General features: G+C 51.9%; 2 pseudogenes; both read right to left on the reverse strand.

The window, feature by feature from the left end:
* Positions 1-12,206: 12,206 nt before the first annotated feature.
* On the reverse strand, positions 12,207-13,093 carry LOC125965219 (eukaryotic translation initiation factor 4E transporter-like; annotated as a pseudogene).
* Positions 13,094-13,615: 522 nt separating this feature from the next.
* On the reverse strand, positions 13,616-16,411 carry LOC101282454 (eukaryotic translation initiation factor 4E transporter-like; annotated as a pseudogene).
* Positions 16,412-18,285: the final 1,874 nt, after the last annotated feature.

Below are 18,285 nucleotides of genomic sequence, written 5' to 3' on the forward strand. Positions count from 1 at the left end.
CCTCCCTCACCTCCCTCACATCGGTCACCTCACCTCACCTCCCTCACCTCACCTCCCTCACCTCACCTCCCTCCCTCACCTCCCTCACATCGGTCACCTCACCTCACTTCCTTCACCTCACCTCCCTCCCTCACCACCCTAAACTCCCTCACCTCACCTCCTACCCTCGCCCACCTCCCTCACCTCAACTCCCTCACCTCACCTCCCTCACCTCACCTCCCTCACCTCACCTCACCTCCCTCACATCCCTCAACTCACCTCCCTCCCTCGCCCACCTCCCTCACCTCACCTCACTCACCTCACCACCCTCAGCTCCCTCACCTCACCTCACCTAAACTCTCTCACCTCAACTCCCTAACATCACCTCCCTCACCTCACCTCTCTCCCTCCCTCACATCCCTCACCTCACCTCCTTCACCACCCTCTTCTGACATCCCTCACATCACCTCCCATACCTAACCTCACCTCCTTCACCTCACCTCACCTCCCTCACATCACCTCCCTCACCTGCCTCAACTCACCACCCTCACATCTCTCACCTCACCTCCCTCACAACCGTCACCTCACCTCCCTCACCTGACCTCAACTCCCTCACATCACCTCACCTCCCTCACCTTTCCTCACCTCCCTCACCTCACCTTCCAAACCTCTCCTCACCTCCCTTACCTCAACTCACCTCCCTCACCTTACCTCCCTAACCTACCTCACATCACCTCACCTCCTTCACCTCTCTCACCTCACCTCCCTCACGTCACTTCTCCTCCCTCAACTCACCTCACCTCCCTCACCTTACCTCCATCACTTCGCTCACCTCACCTCCCTCACATCCCTCACCTCACCACCCACACCTTAGCTCCCTCACTTCCCTCACCTCACCTCCCTCACCTCATCTCACCTCCCTCACCTCACCTCCCTTCACTCACCTCTCTCACCCCCCTCACCTCCCTTACCTCACCTCCCTCACCTCATCTCCCTCACTTCACGTCACTAACCTCCCTCACCTCACCTCGCTCACATCCCTCATCTCACCTCCCACACCTCACCTCACATCCCTCACCTCACCTCACCTCCATCACCTCACCTCACCTCCATCACCTCACCTCCCTCACCTCCATCACCTCACCACCCACACCTTAGCTCCCTCACCTCCCTCACCTCACCTCACATCCCTCACCTCACCTCCCAAACCTCCCTCACCTCACCTCACGACCCTCACGACCCTCACCTCCATCACCTCATCTCCCTCACCTCAACACCCTCACCTCACGACCCTCACCTCTATCACCTCTCTCAACTCATGTCCCTCACCTCATGGCCCTCATCTCCCTCACCTCACCTCTCTCACCTCACCTCACCTCCCTCACCTCACCTCCCTCACCTCCCACACCTCTCCTCACTTCCCTTACCTCACCTCACCTCCCTCACCTTACCTCACTCATCAACCTCACCTCTCTTCCCTCACCTCACCTCACATCCCTCACCTCACCTCACCTACTTCACCGCACCTCCCTACCTCATCTCCCTCACCTCCTTCACATTGCCTCCCTCACCTCACCTCCCTCACCTCATGTCCCTCACCTCCCTCACCTCATGTCCCTCACCTCAGGCATCAGTTACCTCACACCAGATGGCCCACATAATAAAATGTGAGGATCCCAGCAGTTGTGACCTTACATCCTTGGGTCTTCATCATCAATGGGATGAGGCTCCCAGCAGTTTGAATCTAACACCAGAGGGCCCACGTCACAAAAAGTTGAGTAACCCAGCAGGATCAATCTCTCACCAGAGGGGCCACATCACCAAGAGGATGGGAACGAGGAAGGAATGACCTCACACTAGGGGGCTTACATCATAAAAATGTGAGGAAACCAGAAGTTGGGACCTAACACAAGAGGGCCCACATCACCAAGGGGATGAGGCACCCATCAGGATCCACCTCACACCAGAGGGCCCACATCACCAAGGGGATGTGTGGCAACCATCTGGATCCACCTCACACCAGAGGACCCACATCCCCATTGGGATAGGTACCAGGCAGGAGTGACCTAACACCAGAGGGCCCGCATCATAAAAAGATGAGGAACCCAACACATGTGACGTCAAACCAGAGGGCCCACATCACCTAGGGGATGTGGCAACCATCTGGATCCACCTCACACCAGAGGACCCACATCCCCATTGGGATAGGTACCAGGCAGGAGTGACTTAACACCAGAGGGCCCGCATCATAAAAAGATGAGGAACCCAGCACATGTGACGTCAAACCAGAGGGCCCACATCACCAAGGGGACGAGGCACCCAGAAGGATCCACGCACAGCAGAGGGCCTACATCACCAAGGGGTTGGGTACCAGGCAGGAGTGACCTCACACCAGAGGGCCTATATAATAAAATGGTGAGGAATCCTGCAGTTGGAACTTTAAAACAGAGAACCCCATCACAAAGGGGTTGAGGCACCCAGCAGGAACCACCTCACACCAGAGGCCCCACATCCCCAAGGGTATGGGAACCAGGCAGGAGTGAACTCACACCAGAGGGCCCACATCATGTAAAGGTGAGGAACCTAACAGTTGTGACCTCACATCAGAGGGCCCACATCACCAGGGGGATGAGTCACCCAGCAGAAACCACCTCACACCAGATGGCCTACATCACCAAGGGGATGGGAACGTGGAAAGAGTGTCCTCACACCGTTGGGCCAACATCATAAAAAGTGAGGAAACCAGCTGTTGAGACCTTACACAAGATGGCCCACATCACCAAGGGGATGCGGAACCCATCAGGATCCACCTCACACCAGAGGGCCCTCATGACCAAGGGGATGGGTACCAGGCAGGGGTGACCTCACACCAGAGGGCCCACTTCGTAAAACTGTGAGGAACCCAGCAGAGGTGACCTCAAACCTGAGGGCCCACATCACCAAGGGTAGGAGTCACCCAGAAGGATCCATGCACATCAGTGGTCCCAAATCACCAAGGAGATGGGAAGCAGGCAGGAATTACCTCACACCAGCGGGCCCACATCATGAAAAGTTAAGGAACCCAGCAGTTGTGACCTCCAAAATGAGGGCCAACATCACCAAGAGAATGAGGCAACCAGCAGGATCCACCTCAAACCAGAGGGTCCACCCCAAAAAAAGGTGAGGAACCCAGCAGGATCCATCTGACACCAGACAGCCCACATCACCAAAGGGATGAGGCAGCAAGCAATATACACCACCCAACAGAGGGCCCACACCACCAAGGGAATGGGTCCCTGGCAGGAGTGTCCTCACAACAGTGGGCCCACATCATATAAAGTGAGGAACCCAGCAGTAGTGACCTTACACTAGAGGGCACCCATCACCAAGGGGATGAGGCTCAGAGAAGCTTCCACCTAACACCAGAGGGCCCACATCACCAAGGGGATGGGAACTAGGCAGGAGTGACCTCACACCACAGGTCCCATACCTTAAAATATTGAGGAACAGAGCAGTTGTGACATCACACCAGAGAGCCAACATCATCAAGGGAATGAGGCACCCAACAAGATACACCTCACACCACAGGGCCCACATCACCAAGGGGATGGGTATCAGGAAGGAGTGACCTCACACTAGAAGGCCATCATCACAAAAAGGTGAGGAACCCAGCAGGATCAAAGTCTCACCAGAGGGCCCACATCACCAAGGGGATGGGAACCAGGCAGGAGTGACCTCACACCAGAGGGCCAACATCACCAAGGGGATGCGGCACCCATGAGGATCCACCTCACACCAGAGGGTCCACATCATAAAAATATGAGGAAAACAGCAATTGGTACCTTACAAAAGAGGGCCCACATAACCAAGGGGATGAGGCACCCATCAGCATCCACATCACACAAGAGGAACTACATCACTAGGGGGATGGGAACCTGGCAAAATGTCCTCACACCAGAGGGCCCACATCATAAAAATATGAGGAACCCAGCACATGTGACCTCAAATCAGAGGACCCACATAAGCAAGGGGATGAGGGACCCATCACGATCCACCTCACACCAGAGGGCCCACATCAGCAAGGAGATGGGAACCAGGAAGGAACGTCTTCACAACAGAGGGCCCACATCACAAAAAGGTGAGGAGCCCAGCAGTTGTGACCTTACACCACAGGTACCACATCCCCAAGGGGATGGGAACTAGGCAGGAGTGACCTCACACCACAGGATCCACATCATAAAATATTGAGGAACACAGCAGTGTTGACATCACACAAGAGGGTCCACATCACCAAGGGGATGAGGCAACCAGCAGTATACACCACCCACCAGAGGGCCCACATCACCAAACTGATGGGAACCATGCAGGAGTGACCTCACACCAGATGCCGCACATCACCAAAGGAATGAGGCTCCCAGCAGGATTCATTTCACACCAGAGATTCCACATCAACAAGGGGATGGGAATCAGGCAGGAGTGACCTTACACACAAAGGACCACATCATAATAAGGTGAGGAACCCAGCAGTTGGGACCTCAAAACACAGGTCCCACATCACCAAGGGGATGGGAACCAGGCAGGAGTAACCTCACAACAGAGGGCCCATATAATAAAATGGTGAGGAATCCAGCAGTTGGAACCTCACACCAGAGAGCCCCATTACCAAGTGGCTGGGGCACACAGCAGGAACAACCTCACACCTGAGGCCCCACATCACCAAGGGTATGAGAACCAGGCAGGAGTGACCTCACGCCAGAGGGCCCACATCATAAAAATGTGAGGAAACCAACAGTTGGGACCTTACACAAGATGGCCCACATCACCAAGGGGGTGAGGCACCCATCAGGGTCCACCTCACACAACAGGGCCCACATCACCATAGGGATGGGTACCAGGCAGGAGTGAGGTCACACCAGAGGGCCCACATCATAAAAAGATGAGTAACTCAGCACATGTGACCTCAAACTAGAGAGCCCACAACAACAAGGGGATGAGGCACCCAGAAGGATCCATGCACAGCAGAGCGCCTACATCACCAAGGGAATGAGTACCAGGCAGGAGTGACCTCACACCAGAGGGCCAACATCACAAAAATGTGAGGAACCCAGTAGGATCAAACTCTCACCAGGGGGCCCACATCACCATGGGGATGGGAACCAGGCAGGAGGGACCTCACACCCGATGGCCCACATCATAATAAGGTGAGGAACACAGCAGTTGGGACCTCACAACACAGGTCCCACATCACCAAGTGGATGGGAACCAGGCAGGAGTAACCTCACAACAGAGGGCCCATATAATAAAAAAGAGAGGAATACAGCAGTTGGGACCTCACAACAGAGAGCCCCATCATCAAGGGGTTGAGGCACTCAGCAGGAACTACGTCACACCAGAGGGCCCACATCACCAAGGGTATGGGAACCAGGCAGGAGTGAACTCACACAAGAGGGCCCACATCACCAAGGTGATGTATCACCCAGCCAGTCCCACCTCACACCAGAGGTCCCACATCACCAAGGGGATGGGAACCTGGCAGGAGTGACCTCACACCAGAGGGCCCATTTCATAAAACTGTGAGGAACCAAGCAGATGTGACCTCAAACCAGAGTGCCCACATCACCTAGGGAATGAGGCCCCCAGAAGGATCCACGCACACCAGCGGGCCAAAATCACCAAGGGGTTGGGAAGCAATTGTGACCTCAAGAATGAGGATCCACTTCACACCAGAGGGCCCACATCAACAAGGGGATGGGAACCAGGCAGGAGTGAGCTAACACCCGATGGTCCATATCATAATAAGGTGAGTAACCCAGGAGTGCTGACCTTACACCAGGGGTTCCACATCATGAAGGGGATGGGAACCTGGCAGGAGTAACCTCACACCAGAGGGCCCATATCATTAAATGGTGAGGAACCTAGTCAGATGAGACCACACATCAGAGCACCCCATGAGGAAGGGGAGGTATAATAAAAATAAAAGGTGAGGAACCGAGCAGGTTCTGTCTAACAGCAGAGGGCCCACATCACCAAGGGGATGGGAACCAGGTATCAGTTACCTCAAACCAGAGGGGCCACATCATAAATTTGAAGAAAACAGTAGGAAACACCTCACACACTGGAAGGCCCACATCACCAAGAGAAGTGGATCCAGGCAGCAGTCACCACACACCTGACGGCCCACATCTTAAAAGTCGAGGATCCCAGCAGTTGTGACCTTACACCAGAGGTCCCTCATCACCAAAGGAATGAGGCTCCCAGCAGGTTCCACCTAAAACCAGAGGGCCCACATCAAGAAAAGGTGAGGAACCTAGCAGTTGTGCCGTTACACCACAGGTCCCTCATCACCAAGGGGATGGGAACTAGGCATCAGTTACCTCACACAACAGCACCCACGTCATAAAATATTGAGGAACACAGCAGTTGTGACATCACACCAGAGGGCCCACATCACCAAGGGGATGAGGCACCCAGCAGGATACAGCTCCCACCAGAGGGCTGACATCACCAAACTGATGGGAACCATGCAGGAGTGACCTCCTACCAGAGGGCGCACGTCACCAAAGGAATGAGGCTCCCAGCAGGATCCACTTCACACCAGAGGGCCCACATCAACAAGGGGATGGGAACCAGGCAGAAGTAAGCTAACACCCGATGGCCCACATCATAATAAGGTGAGCAACCCAGCAGTGCTGACCTTACACCAGAGGTTCCACATCACGAAGGGGATGGGAACCTGGCAGGAGTAACCTCACACCAGAGGGCCCATATCATTAAATGGTGAGGAACCCAGTCAGATGGGACCGCACATCAGAGCGCCCCATGAGGAAGGGGATGAGGCACCCAGAAGAATCCACTTCACACCAGAAGGCCCACATCAATAAAAGGTGAGGAACCCAGGAGGATCTGTCTAACAGCAGAGGATTCACATCACCAAGGTGATGGGAACCAGGTATCAGTTACCTCAAACCAGAGGGGCCACATCATAAATTTGAGGAAAGCAGTAGGAAACACCTCACACACTGGAAGGCCCACATCACCAAGGGAAGTGGATCCAGGCAGCAGTCACCACACACTTGACGGTCCACCTCATAAAAGTTGAGGATCCCAGCAGTTGTGACCTTACACCAGAGGGCCCTCATCACCAAGGGAATGAGGTTCCCAGCAGGTTCCACCTAAAACCAGAGGGCCCACATCACAAAAATTTGAGGAACCCAGCAGGATCAATCTCTTACTAGAGGGCCCACATCACTAAGGGGATGGGAACCTGGCAGGAGTGTCCTCACACCGTTGAGCCCACATCATAAAAAGTGAGGAAACCAGCAGTTGAGACCTTACACCAGAGGGCCCACTTCACCAAGGGGATGCGGCACCATCAGGATCCACCTCTCACCAGAGGGCCCTCATGACCAAGGGGATGTGTACCAGGCAGGGGTGACCTCACACCAGAGGGCCAACTTCATAAAAATGTGAGGAACCCAGCAGAGGTGACCTCAAACCTGAGGACCCACATCACCAAGGGTAGGAGGCACCCAGAAGGATCCATGCACACCAGCGGTCCCAAATCACGAAGGGGATGGGAAGCAGGCAGGAATGACCTCACACCAGCGGGCGCACATCAAAAAAATGTAAGGAACCCAGCGGTTGTGACCTCAAAAATGAGGGCCAACATCACCAAGAGGATGAGGCAACCAGCAGGATCCACCTCAAACCAGAGGGCCCACATCAAAGAAAGGTGAGGAACCCAGCAGGATCCATCTAACACCAGAGAGCACACATCACCAAAGGGATGAGGTACCAAGAAGTATACACCGCCCAACATAGGGCCCACACCACCAAGGGGATGGGAACCTGGCAGGAGTGTCCTTACAACAGTGGACCCACATCATATAAAGTGAGGAACCCAGCAGTAGTGACCTTACACCAGAGACCTTACACCTTACACCTCATCACCTAGGGGATGGGGCTCAGAGAAGATTCCACCTAACACCAGAGGGCCCACATCACTAAAAGCTGAGGAACCCAGCAGGATCAATCTCTGACCAGAGGGCCCACATCACCAAAGGGATGGGAACTAGGCAGGAGTGACCTCACACCACAGGTCCCACATTAAAATATTGAGGAACACAGCAGTTATGACATCACACCAGAGGGACGACATCACCAAGGGGATGAGGCACCCAACAGGATACACCTCACACCAGAGAGCCCACATCACCAAGGGGATGGGTATCAGGAAAGAGTGACCTCACACCAGAAGGCCAACATCACAAAAAGGTAAGGAACCCAGCAGGATCAAAGTCTCACCAGAGAGCCCTCATTACCAAGGGGATGGGAACCAGGCATGAGTGACCTCACACCAGAGGGCCCACATCATAAAAATGTGAGGAAGGGCTTCCCTGGTGGCACAGTGATTGAGAGTCTGCCTGCCGATGCAGGGGACATGGGTTCGTGCCCTGGTCCGGGAAGATCTCACATGCTTGCGTACAACAAAAAAAAAAAAAAAAAAAAAAAAGTGAGGAAACCAGCAGTTGGAAACTTCCACAAGGGGGCCCACATAACCAAGGGAATGAGGCACCCATCATCATCCACGTCATGCAAGAGGGCCCACATCACCAAGGGGATGGGAACCTGGCAGAAATATCCTCACACCACTGGGCCCACATCATAAAAATATGAGGAACCCAGCACATGTGATCTCAAACCAGAGGACCCACATCACCAGGGGGATGAGGCACACATCAGGATCCACTTCACACCAGAGGGCCCACATTACCAAGGGGAAGGGTACCAGAAAGGGACGTCCTCACAACAGAGGGCCCACATCACAAAAAGTTGAGGAACCCAGTAGGATCAAACTCTCACCAGAGGGTCCACATCACCAAGGGGATGGGAACCAGGCAGGACTGACCCAACACCTGAGGCCCCACATCATAAAAATGTTAGGAAACCAGCAGTTGGGATCTTACACAAGAGGGTCCACATCAACAAGGCGATGAGGCTCCCAACAGCATCCACGTCACACCAGAGGGCCCACATCACCAAGGGGATGGGAACCAGGCAGGAATGACCACACACTAACGGCCCACATCTTTAAAAGGTATGGAAGCCAGCAGTTGTGACCTCAAAAATGAGGGCCCACATCACCAAGAGGATGAGGCTACCAGCAGGATCGACCTCAAACCAGAGGGCCCACATCAAAAAAAGGTGAGGAACCCAGCAGAATCCACATAATACCAGAGGGTCCACATCACCAAAGGGATGGGAACCATGCATCAGTTAACTCACACCAGAGGGCCGACATCATAAATTTGAGGAAAGCAGTAGGAAATATCTCACCCTGGAAGGCCCACATCACCAAGGGAATGGGATCCAGGCAGCAGTCACCTCACACCAGACGGCCCACATCATAAAAGGGGAGGATTCCAGCAGTTGTGACTTTACAAAAGAAGTCCCTCAACACCAAGGGGATGAGGATCCCAGCAGGTTTCACCTAACACCAGAGGTCCCACATCACAAAAAGTTGAGGAACCCAGCAGGATCAGTCTCTCACCAGAGGGCACACAACACCAAGGGAATGGGAACAAGGCAGGAGTGACCTCACACCAGAGGGCCCACATCATAAAAATGTGAGGAAACCAGCAGTTGGGACCTTACACAAGAGGGCCCACATCACCAAGTGGATGAGGCACCAAGAAGGATCCCAGCACACCAGCGGGCCCAAATCACCAAGTTGTTGGGAAGCAGGCAGGAATGACCTCACACCAGCGGGCCCACATCATTAAAAGGTCAGGAACCCAATAATTTTGACCTCAAAAATGAGGTCCGACATAACCAAGAGGATGAGGTAACCAGCAGGATCCACCTCAAACTAGAGGTCTCACATCAAAAAAATTTGAGGAACCCAGCAGTTGTGACCTCACACCACAGGACCCACATCATAAAATATTGAGGAACATAGCAGTTTTGACATGACACCAGAGGGCCCACATCACCAAGAGGACGAGGCACCCAGGAGTATACACCACCTACCAGAGGGCCCACATCACCAAACTGATGGGAACCATGCAGGAGTGACCTCAAACCAGATGGCACCCATCACCAAAGGATTGAGGCTCCCAGAAGGATCCACTTCACGCCACCTCACATCCCTCACCTCCCACACAGCACTTCACCTACCTCAACTCACCTCACCTACGTCAACTCACCTCCATCATCTCCCTCACCTCACCTTCCTCACCTCACTCACCTCACCGCCCTCACCTAACCTCCCTCCCTCACTTCCCTCACCTCCCTCACTTCACCTCCCTCCCTCCCTCCCCTCCCTCACCTCCCTCTCCTCACCTCCCTCACCTCACCCCCTCCCTCCCTCACCTCACCTCCCTCCCTCTCTCACGTCACCTCCCTCCCTTACCTCACCTCTCTCCCTCCCTCCCTCACCTCCCTCACCTCACCTCCCTCCCTCCCTCACGTCCCTCACCTCACCTCGCTCCCTCCCTTACCTCCCTCTCCTCACCTCCCTCACCTCACCTCCTTGGCTCCCTCACCTCACCTCCCTCACCTCATCTCATCTCATCTCCTCACCTCACCTCCCACACTCACATCACTTATCCTAACCTCACCTCAATTCACTTCATCTCATCTCGCCTTACCAGGCAGCCTTGACTGCCTTTTAAGCCTTTTCTGCCTTCTGGTTCCCATGTCATCCTAGGCCTGCCTGCAAAACAGCTACCTTCAGCCTAAATAATGCACTATTCTCCTTCCCCTGTACTCCCTGTGGGGTCTCAATCTTCAATAAGCAGGAAGAGGCAGTTACAGGCCATGATGCTGAGCCATGGCTGCAGGAGCTGAGCAAGGTGCTTGGTACCTGCCCTGGGCTGCTCAGCCAGAGCAAGGCTGAGGCTGCCTTATCAGCTTCCTGTCTGATGCGGTGTCCCCATCACCCTGAGGCACAGAGCTATGGATCTTGTGACTGGGGTCCTGGAGCAGTGTCTTCATCCCTACCCAGAGAGTGGGGGAATGATGGGGGCCTTGAGCCCGCTGATTCAGCAAGCTGTGCCTACGATCTCATTGTCATGTATGAGGACTGTCCTCAGGACACATGCCATTCATTTTATTTTTAATTGTTTTTATATTTTAAAATTTATTTTATTTTTAGCTGTGTTTGGTCTTCGTGCTGCATGCCGGCTCCCTCTAGTTGCGGTGAGCGTGAGCTTCTCACTACAGTGGGCCCTCCCATTGCAGAGCATGGGCATCAGGCATGTGGACTTCAGCAGTTGTGGCGTGCAGGCTCAGTAGTTGTGGCTTGTGGGCTCCAGAGCACAGGCTCAACAGTTGCAGTGCATGGGCTTAGTTGCTCCGCAGCATCCTCCCAGACTAGGGCTCAAACCCATGTCCCCTGCATTGGCAGGCAGATTTCTAACCACTGTGCCACCAGGGAAGCCCCTCCATTCAGTTTAAACACATGGTATCCTGAGGCCCATGATCATTCCTGCAGGAGCATTTCCTGAAAGTGAACTTATGAAACCAACATTCTAGATGCACATGCCGTACTGTTCACCATGAATCTGAGTGACCGTAGACCAACGATTCCATCTCTCTGATCATAGGAATAAATACCAAGCATAATGGGAGCCAGAGTTTCAACATCTGAGAAAAGATTGACCAACATGAAGAAGGGGCAAACTAGAATCCGCCCTGTTTACAAAACCCAGTTTTCTTTTTCTTTTTTTTTCACACTTAGCATATGCAACTTTAATCAACCAAAAGAAAAAGTTCCAGATGTACAAGGGCAAAAAAAAAATCCAAACTGTTGACATAGGCTTAACTAATATCAGCTACTTTTACATACAGCTGTATAAGTTCAAAAAAGCTATCCTATATGTATGTACAAAAGTTGTTTATACACAGGTCTGTACATAAGGGTCTATACATTTATTTCCTCAGAATTCTTAAGGTGCCACCTCTTGGTGAAGACATCAACACTTCATTCACATATCTTACAAAAAAAAAAAAAAAAAGACTGTTTCCGGGACTGACAACACTGCATCCTGTATTCAGACCATGTAGGCTCTGCTGGATTGGTTAAGTTCCTTCCATCATAATGTAGACCACACCTGGTGCCTGGGTGCCATTAAACAGCTTCGCACAGAGTGCTACAAAGTAAAAGCCCATAAACCAACATGAGATGAGGAAACAGAGTCCTAACCAAGGTGCCATGAGAAGCTGCTTAGGCAAGCCTGCTGCCCTGTTCACTGTCGGTACTCCAATTCATCTACATTGTTGACTTTGGCGGGCATGGAGGGCAGGGGCTGCTCTTGCACATCTGAGCCACACCATTTGGCAAGGCCCATGGGGGGAGCTGCTCCTATGACTGGGGCAGCGCTGTAGCTGGGAGTGCACATGGGGCATGCTTAACCATCTGGGCACATTCTGAGGAGTCGTTTGAATGCTGACAGCAGCTACCTGGGAACCAGAGCCTGGAGGATGAAGAACTGAGCATGTCGCTGCTGTTGCATCAATGCCAGATGCAGAGGTGTCCCAGAATGAGGGTTTAGGAGAGGGTGACTAGTGGCAGGTAAAGGGTAAAAAGGTTGACCCAAGATTGGGCCAGATATTCCCTGTAAATGATTCAGGTCCACCCCAGGAGGAAGCACACCAGGTTGGAGAAAACTTGGAAGATGTTGTGGATGTACTCCCTGGGCCAGCATCATTTGGACCAACCCTGGGTGAAGCTGGAGAGCAGGTTGAACAATGTGGACATGGGGTACAAGGGGGACTTTGTGGTCAGGGTGGAGAAAAGGTGTTCCTGGAACTGGGGACGCCAAGGTGGGTGTTTTTCTCCCAGTTGCTTTAGGTCGATAATTTTGTTCTTTGGTGTAACGTTTGGTTTGGGATAGCGGGGTGGAAGATGAAAACCACTGTAGGGTTGACAGTTTGGGATTTATAGTGGGAGAAGAGTCTCAATCAGTGGTGGGCACAGACCTGGATGACAGGAGGTTCTCTTCACTGGGCTTCTGAGTGTCCTCTTTACTGTCACCAAGAGCTGATTTCCAGACGCTGGCTCCTCCTTGCTTTTCTCTTTGCTCTCATATATCTTATGAATCACTGAGGTAGGAGTGAAGGAAGGAGAAAGCATGCTTGTGATGGAGGCGGCTGGGGCAGGGGAAGAGGAATTCCCTGGGTGCACAGGTGCTGGAGACTTGGTCACTCATGGTTGCCTGCTTCTGAATCCATCTCTGGTTCTGTCCACCTGCGGTTTACCAAAACCAGGCTGGTAGAAGTTTGTTGCCTGCACTGCAAGGTCACGTGGCAGGCCAGCCCCTCCAAAGCTGCATGCTGCAATTCTAGCTGGCTCATCTGGGCTGTGACGGGGCTCATGGGCTTGCACATGCCTTGGAATGGATCTCCGAGAAGCTGCTGTGGTCCTGGTGTGAAACAAATTGGTGACGGTATTCTGGGACCAAGGTAGTCTGCTGAGCCTGCTCTTGACTGAAACACCTGTGACAAGGGAGGAGAGGGTATTCTTTGGCCCAGTAAAGATGTCTTAGGCTCCAAGCTCCCCATAAGGCCACTCAGAAGATTGGAAGAAGCAGGTCTCTGAACAGGTGGACCCAGAAGTTCCTGCAAGATGTTCTTAGGGACAGGTTGGCCTGGAATCTCAGCAGGGGCTTTCAAGGGTTCGGCTGACTTTGGGCTGAGAAGGCAGAGTCCCACTTGCCTTCATGGTGCTCACTAGCATGTTGAACGCAGTCATATCTCCATCTTTTCTGAGCTGTGAATTGCTGCTCACAATGCTCAGGGTCTCCTCTAAATGCTCTGCCATAAAGGGAATTGAATTCTTCACCTGCTGGTCCACCTCCAAGCCCTCGAGCCCTGCTTCTACCTCTTCCACTGAAAGCACAACCCCTGAATGTGAACTCTCTATAAGCTTTTCTTTATTTGCAGAAAGGCTGGAAAGGAGGGGTTTTAAATCCATTTTGGTTTTCTGTAGCATTTCTAGAATATCTACTTTATTTTCAGCATGGTCTTCTAATGGTATAGGAGCAAAATAATTCCCCGTGTTCTGTCCGGGAGAGAGGATGGCCTGTTCCAGACCTGCACATCTCTCCAGCTCTTCATGCATTGTTGACCCAAGACTGCTGGATCGGCTTCCTGATCGGCTCGGGTTAGGGAACCAACCGGCAGAGACTGACCCTTCTCCCAAAACATCTTTTATCATCGAAGCCAAGCATGGCACCTTATCAAGGTTAAAGAAGGACTCATTAAAGTCAAATTCTCCTGGGGACTGCTTGGGCAAGACGACATCCCTTGGTGCTTCCTGATCAGCAGCAGGCTCCTGTTAGAGGACGACTTCCACCTTATCCTCTTTGGCCACTCCTCCATTGCCCTCGACTACGCCTTCCTTCACAGAGGCTGTCCGTTGCCTTGTTCTTTTTCTCCCCTTATGAACTTCTTCCAGTATCTTATCATCAAAGCCAGTCAGCTCAGTGGTTTCAGACTGACTTGTGGGTCCAGCTGAGAACCATTCTGGTTCTTCTTCTGTGTAGGAATCATCTCTTCTACGCTCAAAGACACGCTTACTATCCACAAACTCCCTCCTGAAACGCTTGTCTTTGTAGTCCCTCTCTCAGTCTCTGTCTCTCAAGTCTTGCAGGTCCTTATGGCTAAGACAGCAATCCTTCTCAAAGGTCCGAGGGGAGATTATCTTCCCACTGCTAATCCTTCATCCGCCAAGCAGACGGAGCACATCACTGTCTTTATCCAATGGGCTTCCTGAGTGCCAGGAGCTAACAGCAGCGGTCACGTGGCAGCGCCCTCTAAAGCTTCGTCTCTGTGGGCTGAGAACAACATCTAAGTCATTTTCTTTCACATGCTCTTGAGGATCTACGATCCTGCACACCAGGGAAGGCCGATCTGTATCCAACTCTTTCTTCAGACTTTCCACTGGTGAGCTCCGTCCTGAAGCTGGGTAGAGGGAGGCATGCCACTTCTCAGGGTCCTAGACACCATCACTGTCGTATTTCTCAGAGAGGCACGGAGGCTTCTGTTTGGAATGAGGGAGTTCTTAAATATTCAAGAGCTCCTCCCTAGGCAAGCACACTAAAGAGCATTCCTGTGGGGAGTTCGCCTCTCAAGGAAACATCAATACAGAGGACACTGATTTCTGTGAGGCATCCCAGAGCTGAAATCCTTATATTTTGTATAGTGATGGGGGGATTTGGAGGCCAGTTGCTTCTTCAGCTCAAGGAAAGTATCTCCATTTTCTGTTTCACCCACACTTCTGTCCGTGGCTCCTTGGTCTACAGTTTCAGTGTCTCGGCCGCTGTTCCTCTCTGCCCCTCGTGCTGGTCCGAGGGCTGCTCTGCGTGGCCTTCACTCTCGTCCCCCAGACCCCCCAAACCCAGTTTCCTCCTCTGAGAAATAGAGATGACCATCGCACTCAACTCCTAGGGTGGCTGTGTCCACACACACACACACAAATCTCCATCATTTATCATTACCCTCTTATTGTTATGACTATGTCCACCTGCAGTGTGAGAGCACCTCCTGAGCAGCAGAGCCAAGAGGCCCACTTCTGACCTTGACCTTCCTCTCATACTGCTAGGACCCCACACCAGTCTTTGCCTCCTGGTCTTATATCATCACTGAAGTCAATTCTGGGCAATGAATTTATGAATATTAATAGGACAGACATGCCATTCCTAATCTTGCCGACACTTTCAAATGGTTCAGCAGAACATTGTTTGCAGATGCATGAAGGATAAACTTCATGCCTGATTTGTGCTAACTTATGAGTTCCTGGGTTCTACTGTTCTTCTCATATCTATTTGTTGATTTATTAATAATATAAGTATTATAAACTGCCATGGGCACTATGCTAGGGGTTGGAGATAACAAACATTCATTCATTCGTTCATTCATTCATTCACCCAACGAACAATTATTAAGTGCTTACCACAGGCGTGGAATAAATTACCCCAGCGAGTAGGGAGTGTCCACACTGGGAAGCAGTGGAGTGAGGTGGGGGCTCACACCAGGGGGGAGTGTGAAGTCGGGCAGCTAAGGCTGCACTGGAAGATTGATTTCAAATGGGGGGTTAATGAGCACCAGGTTTCTCACTTTCTGAGAAAGAAGTTGGGGATACAGGAGGGAAAAGCCAGATTCACCCCTGTTGACAAAGGTCTGCAGTGCAGAACCAGGGGGTTGGCAGTGAAAATGCTTCAGGTATTTGATTTTGTCACAGAGGCACCTGGGCGAAAAGTAAGAGACGAGCCACGGGAAGTGCTGCCGTGGCCTCGGCCCAATGGCCACCCCGCCTGCTCTCTCCCCGGCTGCTCTTGGGCCCTGGGCAGCCCTCATGGGGCAGCGTCTGAGTTTCTCACCACAGGCTCTGCAAGGCCACAGGACTCTGATCCTGCCTGGAGGGCGGTTTGGCCTCATCTGGCCTCCTCATGTACCCCCAGGAACCCCTTGGGCCTCCACCCTGGTGTCCCTCCTCCAGCAGGTGCCTTGGGAATGGTCTGGGAGGAAGTTCAGCATGAAGGGCCTGTATCAGGAAGTGGGATGGCAAGTTCTTTCAGGGATGGGGGTGTCTGGGTGGTGCATGGCAGTGTCCCCTCAGCCCCTATGCCCGCTCTCCAGGAACTCCCTCTCCTGGAGAAGCGCTGCAATCCCGCTCTTCCCAGATACACACCCAGGACTAGAGGGGGCGGGACAGAGGACCAACACTAAGGCCCCAGGCTGACCACTCCCCTGGGCCATTTCATTCTCATGCTCCCTGTGGTCAGCTGAGGCCACCCTCCAGACTGCATCAGACCCCAACTCCCCCACCATCCCTGCTTCCTTCCCTCCCTCCCACAGCTGTGGATCTCGGGGTGCTTCCTAATAGGCACTCTTCACACTGAACTTCCTGGGTACCCTCTAGCTAGCTTCCCTTGACTGTAACAGCTTATTTCGCTATAGTATAACATCAAAACCAAAAAATGAAAACAAAACCAAAAAACATTGGCACGATTCTATTAACTAGATACAGACCTTATTCTGATTTCACCAGTTTTTATATGTATTCATTTGTGTGTACGTGTGCTGTTTGTGAAGTTCTCTGCCGTTTTATGGGAAGTACAGATCCATACATTGCCAATGTGGCCATTACCGAACTCTTACGTCATCATAAAGGAAATTTCTCATGCTATCTGTTTAGCCTTACTTTTTATTTTTTTATTATTTTTTTCACGGTATGCGGGTCTCTCACTGTTGTGGCCTCTCCCGTTGCGGAGCACAGGCTCCGGACACGCAGGCTCAGCGGCCATGGCTCACGAGCCTAGCCACTCTGCGGCATGTGGGATCTTCCCAGACCGGGGCACGAACCCATGTCCCCTGCATCGGCAGGTGGACTCTCAACCACTGCACCACCAGGGAAGCCCCTATCCTTATTTTTTAAAGAAATAAAATATTTCAAGTGCAGTTGAACTCTGAATGCAATCCTATTCCCTACTCTCCATCCACAGAGAGGACCACAATTTCTAAGGTATTATATATGTATATCTCCAAAATAGCTAATATTTGGCAAGTGCTTACTGTGCACCAAGCTCCATTCTAAGTTGTTTCCATGCAGTAATACGTTCCCTACTCACCACAACCCTGGCATTGTTATCCCCAACAAGGATGCCAAGGAACAAAGAGGTTAAGACAACTTACACAAGGACCCACAGCTGGAAGTGTTGATGCTGGGGCTGAACCAGCCTGCACAGCCATTATTCCATAGTGACACACACATGTCTTCTTGCCACAGACATCTTCTACTTACCAAGATGTCTAGGAGATTCACTCAGGTTGATATCTGCAAACAGAACTCATTAATGTTAACTGCTCTGTGTATTCCCTTTTGTGATTACACTACAATTTATATAGCCGTATTCCTAGTGATGGATATTTAGAATGTTATGTTGTCTCTACTGCACACAATGGTGCAGGAACCCCCTTGCCTGTCTCCTTGTGCACATGTGCCTGAGTTTCTCTGTTGTTTATTCGTAGATGTGGAATTTCTGAGTCTTAGAGTAGGAATGTCTTTGACTTTGGAGGACATTGCCAAGTCTCAGTGTATGCAACAATTTACAATTTCACCTGCCATGCATGAGAGTGTGAGGTGACATATCCCTATTATTTTAATTTGCGTTGCTCTGACTTCTAGTGAGGAAGTCACTAGAAGTCACTAGATAATCAATATCTTTTGATTATCGGTCATGCATTTCTATTTTCTCTGTATACATTTTTCTATTGGATAGTTTGTCAGGTTCTCATTATTTGTAAGAAATTTTTGTGTATTCT

Source organism: Orcinus orca, chromosome 1 (genome assembly GCF_937001465.1).
Source record: "Orcinus orca chromosome 1, mOrcOrc1.1, whole genome shotgun sequence".
In the NCBI taxonomy this organism is placed as follows: domain Eukaryota; kingdom Metazoa; phylum Chordata; class Mammalia; order Artiodactyla; family Delphinidae; genus Orcinus; species Orcinus orca.